The sequence below is a fragment of the Ambystoma mexicanum genome, chromosome 5p (assembly GCF_040938575.1).
Source record: "Ambystoma mexicanum isolate Mex_15411 chromosome 5p, UKY_AmexF1_1, whole genome shotgun sequence".
Lineage (NCBI taxonomy): Eukaryota > Metazoa > Chordata > Amphibia > Caudata > Ambystomatidae > Ambystoma > Ambystoma mexicanum.
The window spans coordinates 705,715,770-705,741,968 of record NC_090930.1 but is presented as its reverse complement, the minus strand read 5'-3'; positions in this window follow the sequence as shown (position 1 = coordinate 705,741,968).

Here is a 26,199-nt window from a genome sequence, read left to right as displayed (position 1 = left end):
GGGATCCTGCCTCATCATGTCTGTATAGCTGTGATGTAAATTGCTTCCTTTCTGAGTGTGTCCCGGTCCGACAGTCGGTCTACTCTTCCTCATCCTCTTTCTCTTTTCTGATGATAGTTGTAGGTCTTGAACGGAGGTACACTCAACTGTATTATACTCCCTGCTATTCTCCTCATCACACGGCATCAGCACAGCGGAATTGTGCGCCCCTGTTTCCTTGGCCTTATTTCCACCATTACTCACACTGTTTGAAGCAGCTCTTTTTATCAATGCATCTGTTTTTCTGTGTGTATTTTCATCACACACTCCATCCTTATTATTGATCCCTTTACTCACCTTATTTGGGTCGGACTGCATTTCAACATTGTGTATGTCCATATGCAACATAGTTGCAGTTAATTCTAATACTTCTGCGTCTGTCATGTCCTGTGTTTTTATTTGCTCCCCCTGTGAATTTGGCAACATTTCACCCGCCGCGTGCTTTTGTATTTCTCTTTGTTCTATTTTGTTCCCCCTCCCGTGTTCAGGGACCAGAAGTCACCACCATTGGCAACTAAGTGCTGATCAAGTGTGTTTACATCTGAATTTGTAAATACTGGTGGGGACTGAATCACATCCAACGGACGCTCTCTTACCGGTATACTGCATGCTTGTTCACTAAGGTTATCCACAGGCGGGGCTTCATGAGGCTGCTGTTGTTGTTGTTTCCTCGTACGCAGTCTCGATTTCTCCATCCTTATATTTAGTTTGAATCCATGGATCAGTGTTTGGATCAGGGTTTGGAACAAAACTCAAGTATTCAACACATTTGTACAGATTGCTATGGATCTTTGAATTTCCTTTTTCTCAGCTGTTGGTATTTGCTACTAATAGAACGACTAGCAGGTCCGACAAGGATAGCTTCAAAACTTTGAAATCTGTGATGACTGCACAACTGTAGACGTAACGCTTGACTTTGCACGTGCTTCGCTGATGCACACAAGTCTTATCCTTTGATGCTAAGACCAAGCATGCTGCTCCGAACAACCGATGATCCCAGGCAGTCCAATGCATTGTAGAGACATAGCCTCAGAAATAGGTAGGGACTCAAGCAGAGAGAACAGCCATCACCTCTGCACAACTGTAGACTTAACGCCCGACTTTGGTGGTTTAGTATGAAATAACAACAAAGTTGGATTTAACAGATTTTATAGTTCCATATCTTACCCTAGTATACACAATACTGCATGTATCCCTTCAGTCAAATCATTACATCTCACCTCTTTACACAGATTTCGTTCCTGGGTCAAAATTCCTCTGATCTGGAGGAGGAACTGATTCCTCAGTTGGATGAAGCGTATTCCGAGAGTGACAGGCGTTCGCTGGTTCAAGTGGACCCAGCTTTCCTCCATCTAATCCCCTTTTGGAATGCGTATTTTGCTAACAGCGGAGACATCTTATCAATTAGCTAATATTATCCTTCCTGTTCCTTGGACTGATTCCATCAGAAAATATAAACATAAACTCTATCACCTACCTTATATTCCTTTTTGATGTCCACAGGTCATATGTTGCTAATCCTTGAGACATTCCCAGTTGATATCTGGTCAATCTGCAAGCATTTTAGAGGCTGGTGGGAGGTCTCCACTATTACTTGATCCCCATAGATCAACGGACTATAGTTTCCATACCATTGCCATTAGAGGTTTCTCACATTTATTATTATTATTATTATTATTATTATTATTATTATTATTATTATTATTATTATTATTATTATTATTTAATTTCTTTTCATTGTCTAAAAAGAACATTTTTACAAAAATGAAGTGTCTGAGAAATCTGAGTTCTAAAAGAAGAAGAAAAGTTAATCAATTACATTAAGAAGGGGTGGGGGGTCCAAGCCCTCTATTTGTGAGTGAGTTTGCTCTTAGGGTTCAAATTTAGGTTTGGTTAAGTGGACCCTCTGTAATTCCTCTTTGAGGTCCGCACTGCCCAGTGACCCCCGCGCCCAGATTCTTGTTCCAATCCGAGGGCTTGTATAATCTTAGCTGTGGCAAACACAAGTGGGATGCAGTCACCGTTTATTAATTTGGCCACCAGGATTTCTCTTCATGCAGGTTGTATTTTTGGAGATGGTGTCGTAAGTTGGTGTAGCTTTTAAGTGCTGGACCTAGGCATAATTATATGAGATGTCTGATGGTCTCGGTCTGTTCCTTATTCCTGCAGTAGCGGCAGGAATCAGTGGTTGATTGACCCCAAATTTTAAGGATATTGTTGGTTTTTAAGATGGTTAGTCTGGCTTTCAGGTAGGTGGCTCGTAGCTTTCTATTAGGAAATGTTACCAGATATTTCAAGACATGTTACACCTTCTGTGTATTTGTCGGTAGGTGGGCTGTCAGTTTGCTCTTTCCTGCTGTTTCTTGAGTTTGGATCCAGTCTCTGCGGATCAATTTCAACTTGACTTTGGATGGATTTCGGTCTAGCTCTTCTTTTGAGCTACCAAGTGCGTCTAAGAGATTGACATTTTTTTTGCCCACTCAGTCATCATCACATTTTTGCCACTGTCCATTTCATTCTTAATGAGTTCTAATAGTTTGGGCCGGGAAGCTCCTTGGATCTTTCTGTTGAGAAGCAAGCTGTTTCTGTATAGTGCTGCTTTTAAAGAGACTAAGCTCAATTTGCATTGAATACATGCCACAGGTGTGGATGATTGTAATCTCAAGACTTTGCGCCAATAAAGGCCTTCTAGTTTGGCCCATAAGTGCCCTGGAATCCCTGGCATTGCTTCCCCTCCGTATGTGATTGGCACAGTTACCTTCGCTTTGTAGAAGTTCAAAGTTGGAGCGAGGGAGAATCGGCCAAATTGTTTGTCGATAGCCATTGACTGAGCAGCTATGGTCTTCATTTTGGTGAGTAGAGTTAGCTGCATCAGTGATTTAACCAGGCTCCTGCTGACTGTGATGCCTAGGTATCAGAAGCTTGAGACTTTTTCAAGGCTGGCTCCCTCCAGATGCCAGTGGAAATGTCAGTGTTTCTTGGTGGCTTTTTCCAAAACCAAAATGTTTGTTTTAGCTGGATTAATTTGGAGGTTGTTTATGGTTAGGTATTCTGAAAGATTGTCCAACTGACATTGAAGACCTATTTCCGTTTGATCCAACAGGATGATGTCATCCGCATATAGGAGGCGTGATATCTTTTCATCCCCTATTGTTGGTGGAAAAGAACAAGTGATGGCGTCTATGTCTTCAATGTCTCTTATGCAGGCATTGTACAATGCGGGAGCCAGGCAGCAACCATATTTGATGCATCTTGAGATGTTTATCGATTTAGACAGAAGGCCTGTGCCATTCAGTCTCACCCTCATGGTTGTTCCGGAGTATACGGATTTGATGGGATCGATGACTGATCTTGGGCATTTCCATTGTGACAGCTTTGCCCATAACTTGCTTCTGTTCACTCTGTCAAAGGCCTGAGTAATGTCCATAAACGCCAGGTAAACCTTTGGTTGACCAGCCAGGATCTTTGCTTTTAATACACTGATCATCATGATATTTACCAATGTATCAAGGTCCTTGATGAATCCTGTTTGAAATTTGTCAAAGCAATCAGTTTCTTTAGCCCACGAGTGGAATCTATCCAGAAGCAGCGATGCGAATGGCTTGCCAATGGAATCTAGCAAAGCTATTGGCCTGTAATTTCCCGGGTTGGATTTATATCCCTTTTTGAAGATTGGTGTTATATTGGCCATCTTCCAAGAGGCCTGTTTGTCTTGTGACGTGCCTTTTTATAATTTCTGAGATCAGAACAGCCCATTCGTCTCTGTGTAATTTCAGTTCAACATTAGTGATGTTGTCCGGACCAGGAGCTCTTGAATTGTTTAGGCCCACGATTTTCCTCAAAATCGCTTCTTTATCATAATCGATATCCCATTGTGCCAGGACCGGTAGCTGGACGAGGTCAGGGCAAGTCAAAGGCTAGTAGAAAAAAGCTTCAAAATGTGTTATCCATTTGGATTCGCTAAAATTGTTTAGTAGTTTATCTTCTGTAGACTTTGACGAGTTTTTGATTAGACACTAGAAGTCTTTTTCTCTTCTGCTACACACGGCGCGGAGCATGGATACAGAGTCTTGTTGGTAAAGTTTCCTCTGATGCCCCACAAGCCATGATTTGTAGGCTTTCAATGCTTTTAGTGTTTTTTCTTGATTAGCTGTTGTCAGGTGTCTTCTGGCATGTCTTGTTGCATGCCTCATTTTTTTCTCATCTCTTTCAAGGGCTGGATTGGGGATTTGTTCTTGTGTTGATTTTGTTGATAGAATGGCGTCAACAAAGGATGGTAGTCCAGTGCTGCTGCGTCATGGAATTTGCGTCCTGGTTGTTTGGAGCTTTGTATTGATTAATTATTGCCCCGATTGATTCTGTGGTCAGACTGAGAAAAAGGCCCTGACAGCGGGTCTCGACTGGAAATTTTGTGACAATGTTTGATGGTCTTAGGTCAGGCCATGTAGTGATGAGAAGGTTATGATCACTGTTTAAGGTTTTTCTTACCTTGAATGAGTCTATTATCAACAAAAGTCCTTTTGAAACGAAGATGTAATAAATTTTAGTCCCGTTTCCGCCTCTTTCCCACATAGGTGTTCTTGTTTTGGGTAAAGATGATGTTGCGTGGAGGTCATGCATGTCTCGAAGGTCCATAAAGTTGCACCATGTGATTCTGCACTGTTTTGAGTCCAAATTGTTCCCACTCCCGTACTTACACTGGTTTGGTTGGGTCTTGTGGGATTCCTCTCCAGGAAGGTGGCATGTTGCATTCAGGTCAGCACAGATGATGGTGTGAATTATATCATATTTGTTGTTGGCATCTTCTAGGGTGGCTTTTATCGAGGAAATGAAGGCTTGTGATGACTGGGCTTTTGGATTCCAGTAGGTGTTTATTACCAATATTAAGTCCTCCATGCTGGTCGTCTTAGTTTGGATTGAACGGCTCCATGATACTAGTGTCGACTGAACATATGCAGTGGTCGACAAGGTTTTTGTCGATTGCAGGGAGCTGCCAGTTTGAATCGCGGTCAAGAGCCCTGAAATAGGATGCCCCTTCCGTCCATTGATTGCGGGAGAGATTGATATTTCAAATCCATCCAGAGTAGGAGTAGCCATTAGCCAAGTTTCCTGTAGGCAGAGTAAGTCAAAATTGGCCAAGATGATGTCACTGTGCTTGGTTAAGTAGCTATATCCTCTAGTATTCCAAAATCCTAAGGTTATCAGGTGCATTTGGTATTCTGCAGGGTCTGATGCTTTCGGAAGTAAGCAGTTGGTTTTCTCTGATGGTTGCTATTGTCGAGGATTCCTCGACAAGGACTCCGGGATCCATGCCCATCTAGTCTGTTCCTTGTCTTGTAGGTTTATTTGATGAGTGTCAATGGAAGAGTCTTGGTTGCTCTTTGATGGCGATTGACTAAAATTCACTTTAAGGTCAAACAAAGGGCAGTGGGATATTCGTTTGGGATCTCTGTGGTCCATTTAGCTTTCCTCAAGCCTTCGAGGAAGGCTATTTAAACGGGGACGACATCTGCCCTTTTTGTTTACAGAGTGTTCTCGGAGAAAAGGTCATCTGGCCTCTCCAGATGCTTTGTCACCATTAAAAAGTAGAGGCAGTTCTGGAGTGATGCTTTGGAGACGCCTGTCTTTGATGGGGAGGGCCTGGACTTTCCTGGACTTTCCTTCTGTGTGTTCCGCCCTTGTCGTGATTGACGGTCAGTTGAAGGTGCCTTAATGCTGTTATTTCCTTCAAGGCCCCTGTCTTTTAAGCTGGTTTCTCTTAGGTCGTACCCCAACTTTAGGAGTTTTTCTCCATCATTGAGTAGTTTAAACTTGACAGTAGGGGAGATTAGATGTAAGTATATGCAGTTGGTGTGTACTCTCTGAGCAAATTCAACAATATTTAAGTCCTCTGATCAGATTGATTTTAGATTCTGAATGTGGTGAAACAGGTGCAGTATTGTGTTTTGATTTAGTATTGACTTGTCATCAGTGTCTGGAATCCTCTCCAATGTTAAGGTTCGGGATGAGCGCAATTTGTGAGTAAATAAGCTGGAGTATCTTGTGCCAAGATTTTCTATGGAGGGTGAAAGATGGGAGTCGTGATTGGTTTCTTTACCAACTCATTTGCTCCCTACTTTTGAGATCCAGGTGGAGCACTTGGTGTCATGAAATTTTGACTTAGAGCCGTCACTGAATCTTGTCTTTATGTCTGTCGACCCTGCAACGTTCTTTGTCCCTTCCAGCTTGATTGAATCTGATGTTCCTTGGTGAGTCGTTCAAGCTGGGCAGTGTGCGGTTGTTTTGCTTCCCTGCAACCATTGTCAGCTTTTTGCGTTTGTCTTCTAAGGTCACGAAAGTTGGAGAACCTGACTCCATGAGGGCTGATTTTTGTTTCGGTTCGGCCGCTGGGCAAGGAGAGTTGTTGTGGTCAGCTTTTCTTTTCCGGCTGGGTTGACCGTGAGTTCATTTTCTGAGTCCTCAATGGTTTATAGACTCAATTCCATGAGGTCTTCATATGTTATTGATTCACCTGATCCTTCTGGTGTATTAGGTTGAGTTGTGTTAAATTTGGTTGAGTTCGGATTGGGTCTAGTTTCAGCATACCAAGTTGTTTTTTTTTCAAAGATGGATGCAAGAAGGGATTCTTGACTGACTTCGAAGAATGGTTTACCATTGCTGTTGGTAAGTCGGGAATCTGGTTTTTAGATGGTTTCGCAGCATTTGGGCTGGTAGTCTTCTGGTCTTTCTTGCAAGATGGTTTAGAAAGAGCATTACTGGTAAGGCTAGGATGCAAGGCGATAGACAAGTGTGTTTGTTCGAGTGCTTTCTTAGGCTTAATAGTCTTGCTCGACCTGAAACTATCTTTTATCTCAATTGTGGTTTGTTCTCTGAATTTTGTTGTGATGGAGATACGGTTTGAGTATAGGTCTGGTTTGGACAGTGATTTAGATTTGTCAGGACCATTTGTTTTTTTGCTTCTTTGGTTGAGTGTCCAGAGCCATTATCCTGTAATGAATAGTTTGCATTGGTTTGGGTTGTGGTTGAGGCGTACTTTGACTGTAGGTGACAGTCTTCATTAATGGTGGAGACGAAGCATGGTGAATTCTGTGGTTGGTCTGTCATGGTTCCTTGGTCTCTCGAGTTCGCTTTCCATGCCTCAGTAGCTATGACATAGCCCTCCAAAAGGATCAGATTTGTGTGCATAAGTGCTGTCATGTTTGTGTGGTCTTTTAGAGTTTCTTTTAATGCTTCATATAGTTTGCCGAATGGAGCAAAATCAATGGTAACAGCTGACATTATTGCAAAAATGTCTAGTTTTTTTGCTTGAGTGTCTCGTTACCTCTCAGTGGTAAGATCTCGCTTATCCTCCAATTTTTGGGTGGAGTGGATGAAAATGATGGTTGCGAGTTGGGTAATCGATCGTTGGCCTTATCGATCTTGGCCAAACTTTTCAGGTGAATCCTTGCTGGCCTTTGTGAGGCGGGGAAAGGAGCATGGGGAATCTTTGTAATACTATCCTCCGTGGGTATTGTAATCTCCCCCAACTGACACATGGCAAGGGTGTCCTTGCTGTGTCTGTTCAATGTTGGTTCTTTAAGTTGAGGGGCCAGTGATCCTGGAATCATGTTTGCAGTGTTTTTGGGTAATATTTGGCTTCTTGCAGTTATTGCCTGCGTCTGGGCCCGCCGCGGTTGAGTGTCAAAAGGAAAAGACGTTTTCTTGGGGGATAGCTGTTGGTCACAAAGGGTGGTCGGGCCTGCTTGTCTAAAGTGCCATCTGGTTTGAACTGAAAAAGTCTGTCGACTTTCTGTTGTCGATTGAATTAATCAGTTTGGGTGTTATCTCGTTTTCATGTTGGATAGAGGCGGATGGAGGTGGTCATCCGACCCTTCCCGTATTTCAGCATCCAAGAGTCCACAGAGTTGGGCATGGAGCACAGGTCCAGCTTTTCCCAACTTGGAAAAGAACCTTTCCAGCACATTTGTCTTCCGAAGGCTGGCCGAAGATGTTTTGATTGATTTTCATTGTTGCACCCTTTGGGTCTGGCTTTTTTGGTTTGGTTTATTCATGAAGCACTTATGATGTTTGAAGCGCTTCATGGAAGAGATGGTGTTTTGTGTGAAAGATTTTGCTTTCGCTGCAGGCTTTAGCGGAGTAGGAAGGTCAAAATCCTGCTTTTTTGTTACATTTGCTTGGCTCTCTCGCAGGAGTGACTCTGCTTGCTCTATTATTTCATGTATATAGGGGTCCTTGAGGCTGACGTTGGCTGGATCTGGAAGCTCCTGGGATGAGTCTGAGGTGGAAGTCGAGTCAGAGCTCAGATCTATTGTTAAAATGTTGCTTAGCCCAGTTAGTTCGTGCGAAAGGCTGGCCAAGTGTTCCGTGACAAGTACAGGGTGGATTTCAGTCTCAATCATGACTTAAGATTTAAAGCTACAGTCACTGGCCATCGTGACTGTTTGGGAAGGAATGCCCCATGGTTTGTCTTGCGGAGCGTGTTGTTTGTCCGCTCCTTCTTTATCCACTATGTCCGACTGTCGAGGAAACTGGGGTAAGTGACCTGGAAGCTCATCTGCATTGTGTGCCTCTTTGGGTGATGAAGGGGGGGCAACAGAGTTTGGGGGCGTTTGGTTCCATGCGCTCAAGTCCAGCAAACTATTCCTGCCACCGTACCCCTGGGCTGGGGAGCCCCCTCTCCCGCTGTCCTTGATACAAGACTGAACGGAAGGGACAGTGCCCCTCAAACAAGTTCAGGGGGTTTGCCCTTCCGTCAGGCCTGCCCGCTCACATCCCCCTGCTCCAGACACTGACTGGCTGTCTGCAGCCCCTGCCCTTCCCGCCGACAGCAACACCTGCATGGAGTCGGGCACATGGTATGTGAAGCGGGGTCTGACATGGGGAGCGTAGCGGTGGGCGGTGGTATAGAAGGAGAATGATTTGGCATCAGGCACTCACATTTACCCTTATTTTCGAAATTCTTGAACAGAGGAATTATTTGAAGGACAGAGTTGCTTCACTGTCTGGAATGGTGGGACACGGAGATAGACTGTGCCAAATGAGGTGATGCAGTTGGTGCAGTCAGTTCGTCACTGCACATGTGGCCACTTCGAAGAAAGCTCACGTCTTTGACTGGGCGGCAGAGTCTGGCCATCTCTGCCATTACTGCCGGACTGCCAGACTGCAGCACCTCGTCAGTAGCTCTGTGGCCCTCCGCGGCCCGCGATGGATTATAAGTGGGTCCGCCCACAGCAGGAAGGGAAACAACAAACATACTCAGTCTGAGCAGGATCAGTATTTACTGCCAGACTGCAGCACCTCGTCAGTATCTCTGCGGCTCTCCGGGGCCCGGGATGGCTTATAAGTGGGTCCGCCCACAGCAGGAAGGGAAACAGCAAACAGACTCACTCTGAGCAGGATCAGCATTTACTGCCAGACTGCAGCACCTTGTCAGCAGCTCCGCTCTCACATTAATTATTGTTGATCTTCATGGTTTATAAAGTTTTGCTGCGTAAGAGACCATTTTATTATCCTGGTTATATTTCTGATATAAGACCACAGTAAATGGGTGTCAGAAAAGCAATTTCCGGGAACATATCCTAATTTTTCATGGGATAAGCCATGCAAAGAGCTTGGGATAAATGTCCTTACCTTCAACAGATGGACCAAGGTTTGAGTCATCTCTGCATAATCCTCTATGAATTTACAACTATATTTAGTCAAGCCTAAGAGACTGTGTAATTTTTGTAAATGTGCGGGTTTGCTCAATTTCAGTAGAACCTCATCCTTCTTCTTCTGAGGATTAAGACCCTTCACTGTGATTTCATGGCCCACAAAGTTTAAGTTAGTTCCGCCCCACCGTGCTTCCAGAAGTGATAACTTTGAACCTGCATTTCTCAGTTGGGTCAACAAGTAGCATATCTCCTCCAGCGGTACTAACACAGTTCTACTTAAGTTTAATAGGTCATCTACCTAAGCCAAATTCCCTCTTTCTACAAGGTCAGGTATGGCTTTAAGTAGGAATATATTGAACTAATCCCTTCTATTAATATAGCCAAAAGGGAGTTCTGGTCCAGGCATACTGCTGCTCCCCATATTTAAAGGCAAGTTTATATTGGTGCTCCCAGAGTATTGTGACAGTACAATATTCATTGGTCAAATTGAGGGCAACACATATTTTAGAAACTTGGATCTTTTTATTTTTTTTTATTTTTTTTTATTTTGGTTGGCTGAATAATCAACCTTTCAAAATTACAACATATTATTATGCAAATGCCAATAAAACAAAACAATAATAAAAGATTTTATCAATACATTAAACAATCATATACAGTCTTGAACATTATTGCAGAATTCTGAGAACATAGGCATCAAATTAAGAAGACACACAGAATGAAAAAGGGGACAGGAGTACAATAAACTACAAACATAAAACCTTCATGAATCCATAAAGGGATGATTACCTCTCTCTTCCACCATACTCAAAATCCCATTCAGTGTCAGCTCCCAGGGCCTCTGCAATAAGTATTACATTAATTACTCTGGAATTACCACATTAACAAATTGGACCAGTGCTATCTGTATCGAGCTTTTGGAACTAGACAAAAGATGAGCCCAAATTTCCTCCCTAGTCCGAGGTAAAAAGGAGTGGCAGCATTTGTCAAACTATTTATGCTGAAGCATACTCAAGACGGGATAATCAATTATCAAGTGAAACTTGGATCTGTGCAAAGCCCTGATCAATGTAGGGAAGAGGCCACCACAACATATTTAACCTCGACTTCAATTCCCTTAGGTCTGCACAGTATCTCCTTTGGCCATTGGGTTTCAATATTCCTAGCACTGGATTATAAAATAAATACTCTGGATTGATCGAATAATCGTGCAGGATTGCATGTTCTTCATCATCTCTGTGAGTGATTCCATAGATGCAAAGGCTAACCGGTATTCTCTATCAAATACTGGTGCCATGTTATGGTTCATAGGTATGGTTGTATAATGAAGAGACATATGTACACAATCATATGAATCCACAGAAAATGATTTCTGGAAAACCATTAATATCTGTCTTCATTTTTCATTTTGCTTTTCTGTCTCACATGCATCAGCCATGCTGATATGTTCTTTTACCATCTGGTGTGTAGAAGCAAAGAACCAAGCAACATGATTTAGAAAGATGGTTTATTGCTTATAAGGAAGACTGGGTAGGAGAGACCCCCAACCATCTCCACAGTGTAACATCAACTGACTGGTTAGTCAAGCAATAACATTCTATAAGCAATGCTCCAGAACTTACATGTCATAGCATCATGTCATAGCATCATTCACCAGAGTTCCACTGAGCACAATAATAGAAGACTATGCTAAGATATCACCATAACACACTCCCCTCCCTTATCGAAATAAAAAAAACTATATACAGATATATTTTAAATGATACACACAAAAAAATATATATTAAAAACTTCAGAGATAATGTATATGCATTTCATCTCCTCACCTTGGCACCTGTCCACTTTCCAATTTAACAGCACCCTCAAATACTTGAGCAACCCTAACTGGATCCAAATACAGAGGATCACCTTTCTTTGCGATAACAGCTTTTCTGATTCTGACCAGATCACCAACTTCAACAACCGTCCTCCTTCTTGGAAACTTCTCGTTAATTTTCTTGACCCATTTTCTCTTTCGCTCATCCATTCTTCTTTTTACTTCATCTAACACCTTATCAGTTTCTCTCGCCCGACCTAACCAAGCCGGAGACAATAAAGTGTTGCCCCTCCGGCCTCTCATTAACTCAAATGGGCTAACCCCTGTCTCATTATTAGGAGCCATCCGCAAAGCATACATTCGGTCCTTGACCGCAACCTTCCTGTCCAAACCACATGCACTTGCCCCCCTAATACCCTCCATTATACAGCGATTAACCCTCTCAATCATACCATTGGCTTGAGGGTAATATAATGCCGTCTTTTATGTTTAATACCACACTTGTACATGTACTCCTAAAAGATGCCCCCAGTGAACTGCGGACCATTATCTGTCAACATGCTCCTAGGTAACCCTTCCCTCTCAAATATTTCTTCCAAGAATGCCACTATAGGCTGTCCTGCGATATACCTCATTATTTTGAACTCCGTCCATCGTGAGAACATATCTACCAAAGCCAGCACAAATCTACCACGACCACTACCCATATCTACTGGACCTAAGACATCCATGGCCAGATCCTGCCAGACACCCTTTGGACTTTCAACTCCTCTCAACGGCTGCACCACCGCAGATATGTTCTTCCCAGACTTTACACAATCTACACATCCACCAACTGTCTTCTCAACCTCGCAGTCTAAACCCGGCCACCAATAGTCAGCCTTAATTACTTCTTTGGTTTTATATGTCCCAATATGACCCTGATGTGCAATGGCAATAAGACTTCTCCTTAGACAAGCAGGGACCACAAGCTTGTCCCACCGATATATCAAACCGTCCTTCACCGACAGTTTCGAATCTCACCTCCCACAAAACCCTTTCTTCACTGGATAATAACCTCTTCTCGGGCTACCCCACTCTAATGAAATTTATTATGCGCCTCCACATTTCATCTGATGTCAATGCTCTAACCCACTCTTCTTTGTGAATTACACCTTCCACGGTGGAAAACACTGTATTCTCGAATTCTGCAGACGGCCTTCCATCATCCTCATCTTCAACTCTTATTCTCGACGCATGATCTGCCTGCACATTGTTTTTACCTGCCACGACCTAAATACTGAACTTGTGGCATTGTAATCTGGTCACCCAACAAGCAACTCTTCTAGAAACTTTGTCCAGACCTCTACTTTCAAAAATGGCTTTCAATGGCTTATGATCTGTTCTCAATACAAAATTCTGACCCCACACAAAGTTTTTTAGTTTTTCTATCCCACAATGACACGCCAATGCCTCTTTTTCTAAAACAGAGTAATTTAGTTCGGGACCCCTCAACATTCGGGAAGCATGCAACACGACCGATTCTGCTCCATCAATTCCTACTTGCGACATCACCACTCCAATGCCGGTTTCACTCGCATCCACTGACAATATCGTCTTTTTTCTAGTGTCGTACATGGCTAGGGGTTTGACCATGTCGATTTTGGACTTCATCTCATTAAATTCTCTTTCGCACTCTCTGTCCCAAACAAATTCCACCCCTTTCCTCAATAATGCCCTCAGTGCAGTAACACTGTCAGCATAATTTTCTATGAAACGGTGGTAGAATTCTATTGTCCCCAAACATTATCGAAGTTCTGCCTTATTCTTTGGAGACTTCATTCTCTTTATTCCATCTATTAGGTCTCTCTTCGGCTTCAGCCCTTCCTCAGATATTTCATGCCCTAAATACTCCACCACCTGAGTGGAAAAAACACATTTCTCACTTCGCAAAGTAATACCGCGTACTCTGAAAATTTCTAAAACCATCTCCACTTTCCTTCTTAATTCCTCTTCAGTTCTTCCACAAATTATCACATCATCTTGGAAACACCAGACATTTGTGACACCCCTGAAAAATCCATCCATGACTTTTTGGAAAACAGAGGAAGCCGATATTAATCCGAATGGCATGCGCCTAAACTGATAGATACCTTCATATGTAATAAAGGCCGTCAGCTTTCGTGACTCAACATCTAAGTTAATTTGATGATAGGCACTGGCCATATCTAATTTGGCAAAGTATTTGGCATTCCCGATTCTGCTTAAAAGTTCTCCCATGTTGGGGAGTGGCTGACGTTCGGCTGCCACAAAACGGTTCAATTCTCTCAAATCAATACATACTCTCAAATTCCCACCAGGCTTTTTAACCATAACGACAGGAGAAATCCATTCAACAGCCTTGGCTGGTTCAATAATACCAGCTTTCTCCAATTTCACCAACTCCATTCTCACAGCATTACGCACTGACACCGGCAACGGTCTGAGTTTTGCCACCACGGGCGTGCAGCCATCCTTCAAGACAATTTTATGGACCATCCCTTTGAGGCAACCGACACCCTTGTTGAAAACATCAGGATATTTGGCAATTAAACCCATGGAACTGTCATCTAAACTGCTACACACTGACACTTTCTCCACATTTAAAACCTGTTCCTTGCTATTTGGATCTAGCTTAATACATAATCCCCTTTGCTCCTTCCATCCTAATAATGTCTCACCCTTCTAGGTAATATACAATTTTCCATACGTAACTCTATTCTTAAATTTGAAAGTTGCCAAACAACATCCTAATACATCGATTTTCCCACCATTATAGCCCCCAGGCGTCTTGTCCGATGGGCTTAAATCTTCCATCCTACCCCCCAGAACATTCTCGAAAACAGCCTTAGACATCAAAGTGATTTTCGAGCAAGAGTCTGCAACCATTTTGACCTGACATCCATTCATTTCAATCCAGGCAGAAGGATGATCACACTCATCAACTTCAGAACATTTAACCATGTTCACAGTAACAATTTCATTTTCTGAACCCTCACAATCCTCTGACGATGGATGATCAGCCTCCTCAACCATCATAATACTCCTACCAGCGCCAATATTGTAATTAGTACAGCAATTCTCAAAATGCCCCCATCTTTTACAAATGTTGCAGTTTGCCCTTCTCGCAGGACAGGTCGGAGAGGTGGATAGGTGATGGGCACTCCCACAACGAAAACACAGTCGTTCCACTCTCCTTTTTCCCCCTGGAATATTTTCTCTTTGGGTAAAGTTATTTGCTGTCTGGGCTGTGTTTCCACCCTTCCCTTGGTACATGTCACCACGTTTGGACGTTTTGCGTTTCTGTTTTCTTTGGTCTTTGACAGCATCCCTCTTTTTGTCACCCACTTTTAGAACTTCAACCTGTTGAACAACTTTGGATTCTTTTGTGGCTAACTTCGCCACACATTGAAAAGTATGTTCAATTCTTTTTGCAATAGCGACAACTTCATCAAGGCAAGGGTCATCTTTTAGCCACACTTCTTCCCGAATCTTGTCATTAGAACAGTGTAGCATGAACTGATCTCTAATATGTTCATCTGAGCTTTCACCAAATTTGCAGTTCAATGATAAATGTCTCAGGGCAGTAATGTATTCTTCCACCGTCTCACCCTCATGCTGCATTCTCATGCCGAAATGATAGCGTTCTAACACAGTGCTTATTTTTGCCTCGAAATGTTTGTCTAGTTTTGCCAATGCTGCATCAAACTCATTGATGCCTTCTTCAACGTCCAATTCACTCAAATTAGGCAATGTTTCAGAAATTCACCACCCCTCATAACCTAGAAGATGCATGAGCATAGATACCTTACTTTCTACTGACATACCATTGCCACAGGTGGCCTTCACATAATGTAAGAAGCCTCTCTTCCAGGGCCCCCATTTGATTCTTGGAGGGCCAGGAGATGGTAGGAACATTTGGGGTCCCGGAATTCCAGACAAAGCCATCCTGTCTGCAAAACTTATGAATGTCACGCACAAATCCACAGACTCCTTACTTGATGCTCACCTCAGTTATAACTCCATAGGCAAGTCCAGAATTCGTTTGGATAGCAATATTTTGATACACGACGGCTATCCCACGTTGCTGCCTTCCACAAGTGGCCCTGGGTGGACACAAGCGATGTAATTCACATTCCCGACCTTCCATCCGCAGACGTGACGTGGCACGTGACTCCTCATGGGCTCAACATGAGTTCCTTCCATCAAGCTCGCCGCACACCTTCTTCCCGAAAATGACTCCGATCAAGCAGAAGAACTGGCACTCACCCCACTCACATGTGGATTGCGTGTGGGACACTGCAACGAAAGCGATTTGGGGCGGTCTGTGGATCTCGCCAAGCCACCGCCAGAAAAGGGAGACGCCAGCCCGAATCTACACTCCAAATACCACCAGGTATACACAGATGAGTGCAGGAGTGTCTCTCCTCATACGGGTGGTGTGAGGAGTGGGGCAGCTTTTTCCTCAGCAGGCCTCGCGGTTGGGGGTCTCAAACACTCAAATAAAAATCAGCTGCAGTCGTCGCTCCGTTGATAGACAGTACCACAGCGATCCCATCCTCTTCACCAAATGTAGAAGCAAAGAACCAGGCAACATGAGTTAGAACGATGGTGTATTGCTTATAATGAAGGTAGTAGAGACCCCCAACCATCTCCACAGTGTAACATCAACTGACTGGTTAGTCAAGCAATAACATTCTATAAGCAATGCTCCAGAACTATCATGTCATAGCATAATGTCATAGCATCACTCACCAGAGTTCCACTCAGCACAATAATAGAAGACTATGCTAAGACATCACCATAACATGGTGGAAGCCTGAAAATATTTCTGGGGAAGCTATTTATGAGGTGTCTGCTAGTTGGGTAGAGAGGTCTTTGATTACAAGGTCTACCCGAGTGGTTGATTCCATAGAGTCAACAACATTATAAGTGACTTTCAATCTCTCTCATCTTCCAACATCCGACAGATAACATCCTCTGCCCGATAAGGACAGAGGGAGTACACCATCACATTCCCCCATTGTCCAATATAAAAGGTTTCTATACTTTACTATAAGTAATGTCTGTCAATCATCAGGTCTGGGAACAATGATCGGGTTGGCTAAATCCATGGAAATGTGTGCAGAATCAACAGCAATCCCAATGGTGGTAGCTGCGGATACAATGATGATTGGTATTCGGCTCGTGTCATCTTTGAGATCTATTATCGGAGTCTGAAGTAGATACAAGCCCGGTTGTTAAAGAATAATGTTTACATTAATAAACGCTTCTACATTCTGTCCTTTTCTAATTGTAACTGGAAATGTGCATTGTCATGTATTTCTGGAATACTGACTTCGTATTTAATTTAAATCTCAGCAGCATAAGGCACCAATAGGGCTGCCCAAAATACCCTTAGATCATTAAAGCCCAGCAGGTTTCCCCCAGATTCTGAACTATATCCTGTTATCAATAAGATCCAAATTAATTTTGAATCAATGTAGTATTGTTAATATAAAAATCAGAGATGACATCACTCATAACCCAACACTATGCTTTACCCTTATATTTCCAATTTGGATCTATGGTATGCACTTGCTGTGTATGGCACCCATCGTATCAAGTCCAGATTCCCATTTATCATTCAGATAAACTGTGGGAATTGTCTGACCCTTTTGGAATATCAGGAACAATCTATTGCTGATTAAACTTCTTTATGAGTTAATCACATTTTGGAGATAACTGTTCCCTTGCCTTCATTGAGTTGAAAAGGGAAGAATATGAGTTCTCAATGTCTTTGTAGTGCAGTTAAACTGATGTTTCTGTTTTCTGGATTATCCCCGGTGGACCTTGTTCCACATTGAAGGTCTGCCATTCATAAAACGTAGGTGTGCTTCTTCCCAAAGTGGAGACCACTAGTTATTTGGAGGAACATTAATTTCAAATGTTTTGGGGAAGTTTCTTAACCGTCATCTTATTTTTATGATGGTTCTTCCTGGTACTTGAATGTTTTGGAAGTGAATCTCTACTTAGTCAGGATGATTTTCAATCAAATGACTGGTGCCATTCAAACTAACGTAGAAGCCACTTCGCTTTAGTTTTATAGAGCAGAAAATGTGGGTCCAGAGGACCTGGTTGACAGACTCTATCAGAGGCAAATTCCTCCAAAGTGAATCGTTTCCCAGTGAAATAGCTGTACTCTCAAGAGACACGACTATCTCAGGATGGATGAGTCTGTTTCGTCATATTTTGATTTGTAGTTCATTAACCCCATCTACTGGGATATGGGTCCTGTCCAAGTTCTGGATCTCTAAAAGAAGAGGATTGAGAGAAAAGCAATGACTTTCCCCTCTTATTGGATGAGAGGTTCAAGCACTTCTCTAGATAGCATGGTCATTTGGGACCCTGTACCAGTGAGAGCCAGTTAAGCCACACTGTCCCTGAACCTGAACAGGCAGGACAAATCAGTCATCTTTCATCTGCAACTTACAGAGAATGCTTGAGTTAGTGGATAACTGGGTTTGCATTTGATGGATGTTTGGAATTTCAGAAGCTTGACCTGGGGTTGTCCCCCTAAGGGTATTCTGCTGAGGGTCAAGTCCATGTTGGTTGGTGAAGGTGTTATTATTTCCAGACTATGGCTGGAAACCAGGGAACTCCAGTTTGCATTGGCTCATGCACATCCCGCAGCAGGAGCCAGAGCCAAGTTGACAAGAAGGCATCAGAAGACCAGCTTCAAAGAAAAGGTAAGCCGTTCTTACAAGGAAATGAGGCTTTGATTTTCCTCCTTAGACTCCATGCTTTGAGGGATTGAGGGAGTGAAGTCAAAGACCGATATGCGCTGATATGATATAATAAGTCATTTATGATACACAAGTGTTTCTAGGCTGGACAAGACAAGGCAGAGAAGACAGAGGCACTGGCGTAACAGGGGCCCCCGCAGCCCCCACGGTGCGGGGGGGCCCACTAGCACATGCCTGGGAAGGGCCCCCACTTGAAAAAAAAATGAAAAAATAATAATTTTTCCAAAATATTTTTTTTTAATTTCTTTTTGAAATCACTTTGCCTTCATAAAGAAATTATTTCTGTAACAGAAATAATGTCTTTATGAAGACAAAGTGACTACAAAAAGAAACCTTTTTGAAGTCAGAGGGCTCCCCCTACACCCAGGACATGGAAGACCCGAGACTGGAGGCCTCCATGTCATGGGTTGGGGGAGTCCTCTGAATTAATAAAGAAATAGTTTATTTTTTAAGTCACTTTGCCTTCATAAAGAAATTATTTCCGTTATTGTTTGGTCCTTAACAGAAATAATTTCTTTATGAAGTCAGACTGATTTCAAAAAAGAGACAATCCGCATCATCACAAGTTTGGCGGTAGCCTTGCCGGTAAAACCGGTAGGCTGTCGCCAAACTTGCACTTTTTTCTGGCACCTGTGAATGGGCAGTTACCGGTAATTGGCCATACGCGGGGGCCGGAAAAAAATGCTCCCCATTCTCATTTGATCCTCATAGGGTTCAACGGGAATGGGGAGCTTGGATGCACCGGCACCATTCAGAATGGTGCTGGTGCATCCGACATGCTCTGCTCGCGGGTGGCGGTGCGCCCAGCCAGGTCAGACCGGCGGGCGGGAAGGCACCTGGGAGCAGAACTCGTAGTTTGCCTGTCTGATAACAACGGTACCGGCAAGCTTACCGGTACCGTTGTTACCAGACCAGCAAACTTATACTGAGGCCCAATTTCTTTTTAGTAATAGGGCGACCCTCAAACCAATGAGGTGTGTGAGTGTATTGTGAAAGGAGGCCTCACTTAAATGTGGAGGTGGCTACCTGTGTGAGTGTATGGTGAAAGGGTGCACACAAATATATGGGTGACTGGGTGTGCGTGTGTGCGTGCATGGAGAAAGGGTGCACGCTTAAATGTGTGAATGGTGAATGGCTGCCTGGGTGTGCCTGTATGGTGAAAGAGTGCACACTTAAATGTAAGGATGGCTGGGCATGCATGTATATGGTGAATGGTGTTTGTGCTTGTGTTCAGGGGCACAACAAAACCTACATTTCGGGGGGCTGATTCTTCAAATGTTGGAAGAGGCGCTAACTTCACGGGTGGTGGGGGAAGCAAACTTATTTGTGTGGGGGCATCTAACTTCTTTACGCATTTTAATGAGACTATTCTAGTGCAGCTTCAATGGTACAAGCAGTTAACTCTATCCTTTAAGTGTAAAAGCACCCACTTATTAACTGTTGTAGGAATGAACAGTCTCATGTTCCCTTTCTACCCTTCCAATCACTTCCCTGGCATGAAAGTACTAAACCCACATCAAATTTCAATTGCCTAAAAAATTTGCCATTTGGAGGCAGGTACTAACAGTGAAATGCTTTACGTTAGTAACGGCTGGGCCCTTGTTAACAGCGAAACCCAGGTGCCATTTAACATCTGTGTCCTGTTCTGTCCGGTAACTGCTCTGAAGGTCGGCCAGGTTGAGTCAACATAGCCCACATTTTCTGGGGGTGAGTGCTGCAGCCCAGTCAACTGAATATTGTTAAGCCCCTACTTGTGTTTAATGCCATAATTACTTATTGGTAATCGTCATTAGTCCTAGCCCTATTCTTCCTTGTCCCTGTACTTGTGTATGAGGCAGTACTTGGGTATGAGGCACCATGCCTCATACACAAGCACTGGGATGAGGTAGAGGTACATGGAGGTAATGCCTGACTTAGCTACCTGTATATTCATTACTCCTAATCCCACTCTTCCTCATGCCAGTACTTACCTATGAGGCAAGGATCCTCAAATGTAAGCTCTGGGACAAGGAAGAGGGAGGTGAAGGTAATTCTGGGCCAAGGAGCTGATTTTGGAGGTTGGGGTAGGGCATGGGAGGGAGAGGGGATGTGTGGGCGGTGGAATTGTGCGATAAATCATAATGGTTGTCCATGTCCAGGCTCAGCAGGCATGATATGTGGTATTAGTGGCTAGAGAGGCATTTTGGTGCACCCAGTCTAGTTATTCCTCAGTTTATTATGACCTTTTTTTAACTGCACATTTCTGATAAAGCAGTCCTGCTAAGTGTAATTACCTGGCTAGATTGTCATTTGGGTGCTGCCAGTATGGCCATTTCTTACTGCAGCATTGTATATTTTTTTGAGCATCTGTGATAAAATGATATGATATAAGTCTATTATAACATGCCTATACACAAGTGTTTCTTGGTGCGACAAGCAATGGTGTGAAGATAGATGGTGGACAAGACAAATGATCTTACTAGGCCTTGTGTCAGTCAAATTGTGCAAGTGCGAGAATGAGAAATGCAAGGGGAAAGGGATGGGGAAGTGCAAGGAAGAAGGGAGGGGAAAACAGGGCTCTAATGCTCTGAGTAAGTGCAGCCAGGACAGTGAGGCTCTAGGTAGTGCAAGGAGGACAGGGGACTGTAGGGTTACAGTTACAGTCCCTAAGTGTGTGGTAGGCCAGAGGCAGTGCAAGGGTGACAGATCAAGAAAGAGCCTGCACTCTGTGAGACTCTGAGGGTAGCCAAGCAACCAGTTTGTACAGGCGACAGGTAGGTCAGGTAGGTCAGCAGGGGAGGTCAGGTAGGTCAGCAGGGGAGGGAGAGAGCGAAAGCAGAGGAGAAGAGGAACGTTTTGAGCTGCTTCCGGAACATCAGGTGGTCCGCTAAAGTTTGGGAGGCGCAGAGAGGCATCTGCAGAGGAAAGAGATCTACCCCCCACTCTCTGCCTGAAGAAGCATCTAGCCCTTAGAGAGTTGGAGGTAGCCGGGGGAAGGGCTCGAGAAAAAAGGTATTTTGAAAGAGAGCATTGGATGTAGTGTGAGCCCGAAGTCAGAAAGCCTTGTGGACAATGCAAAGGGTCTTGAACTTGATTATTGCAACCCCCGGGAGCCAGTGGAGAGATTTCAGGGCTGTAGAGATATGATCCCGTGGCTTGTGGCCAAGGATAAGTCTTGCTGTCCTGTTCTGGATTAGTTGCAGAGGGCGGAGAGAGGAAGGCAGCTTGAGAAAGAGGCTGTTGCAGTAGTCCAGCCTAGAGAGAAACAGGGCTCTGGAGACAGTGAGCTTCTGGGGGAAAGTGAGAAAGGGAAGTGTCCATTTAAAGGAGGAGCAGCTGGTAGGTAGTGGGACGTCTTGGCAACATCCGAAATGTGAGGAGAGAAATAGAGAGTGGAGTCAAAGTTGACACAAAAGGTTTTTTGCCTCGCAGGAAGGTGAAGGAAGAGGGCCTTAGGTGGGCAGCCAGGGTGATAGAGGGAAAGCAGGGGCAGGGGTCCCAATGAGAAGGATCTCCATCTTAATGGCACTAAGGTAGATATCATTGGTGGTGCACCAATCCTGAATCACAGATAGACAGTTAGGAATGAGCAAGAGATGAGAGGAGCCTGAAGGAAAGCTGAGAGCCATCCCCATAACACTGAAAGTTAGAGGAGAAGGTAGGCCAAAGAGGCCAAGTAGAAGTTGAAAAACAAGGGTGAGAGGATAGAGCCCTGGGGAATGCCACAGGTAGAGAGGTGGCAGAGGGAAAGGGACCAAGTTGGACCTGGGAGGGCAGTCCAAGAGGAAGGAGGTCAGCCACTCCAGGGCCTGATCCGTGATGCCCAGGTTCGATTTATCAGGATGGCATGGTTGACTGTGTCGAAAGTAGAGGAAAGATGAAGGAGGATTAGGACAGAAGGAATGCTGAAATCAAGGTTAGAGAGCAGATCTTCACAGGTGTTCAGGAGAGAGGTTTTGGTGCCTCTGGCAGCTCTGAAGCCAGACTGATGGTCATGGAGACAACCAACAGATTCAATGTGGAGAGTAAGCTGGGAGATGGCCAGCTTTTTTCCAAGAGTTTGCCCAGGAATGGGGTGATGGACATTGGGCGATAGTTTGCCTGACAGGTAGGATCGACAGACGGCGTGTTGAGGAGTGGGTGCACAAGGCAGTGCTTAAGGGGAGAGGGAACGTTCCAGTGGTGAAAGAGTGATTAAAGAAATCGGCCAAGGTGCAGCGTGTCAATATGGTCCTTGATGGTTCTGGAGGAGCATGGGAGCACCTTTTGGAAATCATTTTTATGGATCAGACTTGTCTAGAAACCTTGTCAGGTGTTGTCAGAGAGAAAGAGGAGAAAGGACGAGGAGAGGTAGAGATGACTAAAGGGGGGCCAAGAGAGGGAGAGGAAGAGGAGATAGTGGACAGGATGTCTTGAGTTTTAGCAGAGAAGTGAGAGGCCAGAGCCATACAGAGGGTCTGGGAGGGAACAGGAGAGGTGGAGACTGCAACAGGATTGACCAGTTCCATGCAAATTGTAAAGAGTTTGGCTGTGTTGTTAGAGGCAGCAGAGACCCAGGCTTCAATGTGTGCTCTCTTCTTGATGAGTGTTATTGCTTCGACTGGCATTTTTGCGCAACCAGTCTAGGTATGTCTAAATGTGGCCTGGCATACTTTACTGTAATGTTATAATGTGTCTATACTGGTCTACATTGTGCAGCCAGTGGGACATGTTTTCAATGTGGCATGGCATTTTTAATAGCAGCGCGTGATTTGCATGTATTGGATTGGTTTTACCCTACAAAACAATGGCAAACACTCTGGCTTTTTAGCCAATTTTTCCTCAGAAAGTGTGCTGTATATTGCATTAAAACACATACTTATATCTTTCTCCTAGTACAGTGTGCGGTATACCCCTTCAGCAGCACATCCATGCGTATTGGGCAAGCGTGATAATCTAGGCCGGCCCAAAGTGTGGCACGACCCATGAATTTTTGCCGAGCTGGGGGGGCCCCCTAAGCATGGCTTGCAGGGGGGCCCCCACATTTTGTGTTACGCCACTGGACAGAGGGAGGACAAGACAAACGATCTTACGACCTTGTGTCATTCAGATTGTTCAATATGAGGGACAGAAACCAGATTTTGATTCATTGTAGGAGGAGCCACCTAATGACTGCTGCACCGCTGTCTGTTCTCACTTAGTTTCACAAATAGTGTTGCTGCTGGTATTGTCCCTGCAGCAGCTAAAGCCAGGTTGAGAAAGCAGCCGAAGAACAGATTTAATAAACAAGTAGGTCGTGTTTGCGTTTACGTAGGCTTTTGTTTTTTCTGCTAAGGCTCTGTGTTTTGAACCTGTTTTAATTGCAGGGTTGCGGGAGTCGCCTAGTAACTGCTGCGCCACCTGCCTGCTCTCTGTAGGTTTCCCAGCTAGTGTGCTGCTGCTAGCTGGCTGTGCCTTCCTAATGATAGGTGAAAGGAATGAGCATGTCTCTTCTCTGTCTGACCACACCAGTGCACATATCATAACTGTGTGTGCGTCATTGTTTGCTCTTATTTAAAACTTCTAGCAGGACCAGTGGCTTGTGGAGCCTTCAACAGAGCCAAACATGAACCAAAACTGCTAGGTGGCATTCGAAAATAATAATATAAAAATTATCACTGGAAGAGCCCATCAAAGCTTAGCGAGCTAAGCTATCACCCAGACCCCTGTTCAGCCGAGGACAGACAGGTGCGACCAAGTTCACCCTTCCCAGATCAATAAATGGAGTGCCACCAAACTGTTTAATAATAACACATACTACAGTGCTTAGAAGCAGGAAGAGCTCTAACAAAGAAACACTATATAACTGCTAATACTAACTGCTCCACACACAAATTTGACATTTGCAATTAACCATCTCAATCTGTACTTTGCTTGCTAGAAACCTAATCACCCCCTTATTTATCGGAGACGTGCAGTTAGAAGTCAGCCTACCGGCTGTCCTGAAAGGAATTGAATACAGATTTGAATACATCCACACACGACTGCAAGAATACTGCAGCTGCAATTTATTAGAGCCCTTTGGAACACCCGCAGTCCGGCAAATAAAAGCAGCTTCCGTTGGTATGTAAGTTGCTTTTATGTTTTTTTTTCATTCTGCGCAGGTGTAAAACCATCGCACAAACCAAGGAAATGCTGATTTTATGCACAGCCTGCTGTTTGGGTTATTGCATGGTGCTGTATAGCTTTCCAGAATTAACGTTATCTCATTCGGATGTTTTGCTGCACTAATTTAGCACCAATTTGCAGTGGCCTTTTAAATGACACCAAAGCTGCTCCATATACATTTCTACATGGATCTGTTAAAAATCAGAGGGTGGATGTCTAAGGAAGTAAAGCATTGGCCTCTGCAGAGCTGGTCTTATATCACATTGCACCCCAGGCGGGACGCATCGTTGGCGCACCCCCAAAATGACTACCGCACAACATGTATGTCGCACATGTTGCTAATAGGACACTCAAAAAAGAACTAAATGGAAATGCAATACCAGTCAGGCGAGTGGGACGAAGTAGGACGAGAGAGGGAGTTGGAGTGGGTGGAGCCAATGCTTACAATGCCTTTCAGACTTTTATTTTACTAGCCCCCTTCGCCATCCGACTGGGGAGCTGAGTAAACGCCTGGAGGCTTGTCAGACTTACATAGTCATAGTAGATGAACGCAGATTTGTTTTATTACACCAGATGTGTCACCAACCCCCACGACACACCCCAATCTCAACTCAACCATTTCAGCAGGTGTGGGGAGATGCAACAAAGAAAGTGGGACAGAGGACCAGCCTCATAGCCTCGCCAGGATGTAATGAGAGTTGATTACAGGATCTAGTCTGAGCCACAGGATGTGGGCATACCATAAAACCGCACAGAGTGCTCACAATGTTCCTGGGTTGGCATCCTCTGTTAATTACATTCCCCCTCACATCTTTTGTTGAGTCAGAGACCAGGTGCACTCTATGAAGACAGTATCCACATATTTTATTTCTCCATTCGAATCAATTATATTTACAATAACAACCATTGGCAAAGTCAACAGTTTCAAGGAACTCATTTACAGTGCCAATTACGACATTGAGGGTCATTACAGGTTTCTAGGTCCTGAGAATTGGTGGTAAAATTGCCAGTCATTTTATGACTGGCAATTTTCCCGGACCAGCAAACTACAAGTTTGCTGTCGGGGGTCACTTATTTAACTCCAGCTGAGAGATGGAGGTAGATCAGGTACCCACTGGCACCGGTATACCCGCATCAGAAATACAGTCAATCCGCTTATGGGACTCCATGGAATTGGGGTTTACTGCCCTATCCGACACCTGTAATATCCCGTAAATTCTGGAATATCAAGCGGTGGAAACAGTAGGTTAGTTTGCCGGTATCACCGGCAGGATAGAGGCAAACTTGTAATGAGGACCATGAACTCTCAGATGCCTGCTTATAAATAGCACTAGGATGCCCTGTACAGCACATAGTTTGAAGTTACTTCACGGTAGAGCCTGCACAAGAAGATTCCACAGGGTGTGTCTTAGGTGGGGGGATGCAGGTAGTGAGTAGGTATGCCTTGTTTGCCATAGGGATTAGCATGGGTGGTCAATGGCTTTGTAAATAACCGAACAATTCTCATAGGCTGTGGGCCTTTCCTCACATTATAGCTTCATCTATTCATATCTGCTCTCTAATACAATACTTTGTGCTTATAGGTGGTGCCATAGTGCCACGAAATAGCTGACACTGAAAATAACAACCCATATAATAATAATAACTGTAGGCTGGCGTCCTGAAGTATCAATAAGGTGTTAAAAACAAGAGTATGAATTACAAACAACACTATTTGTGCATTTTCTATGTGATGAATAATTCTTGTTTCTCTTTTACTGTTTACAAATTTGTTCTGATTAAA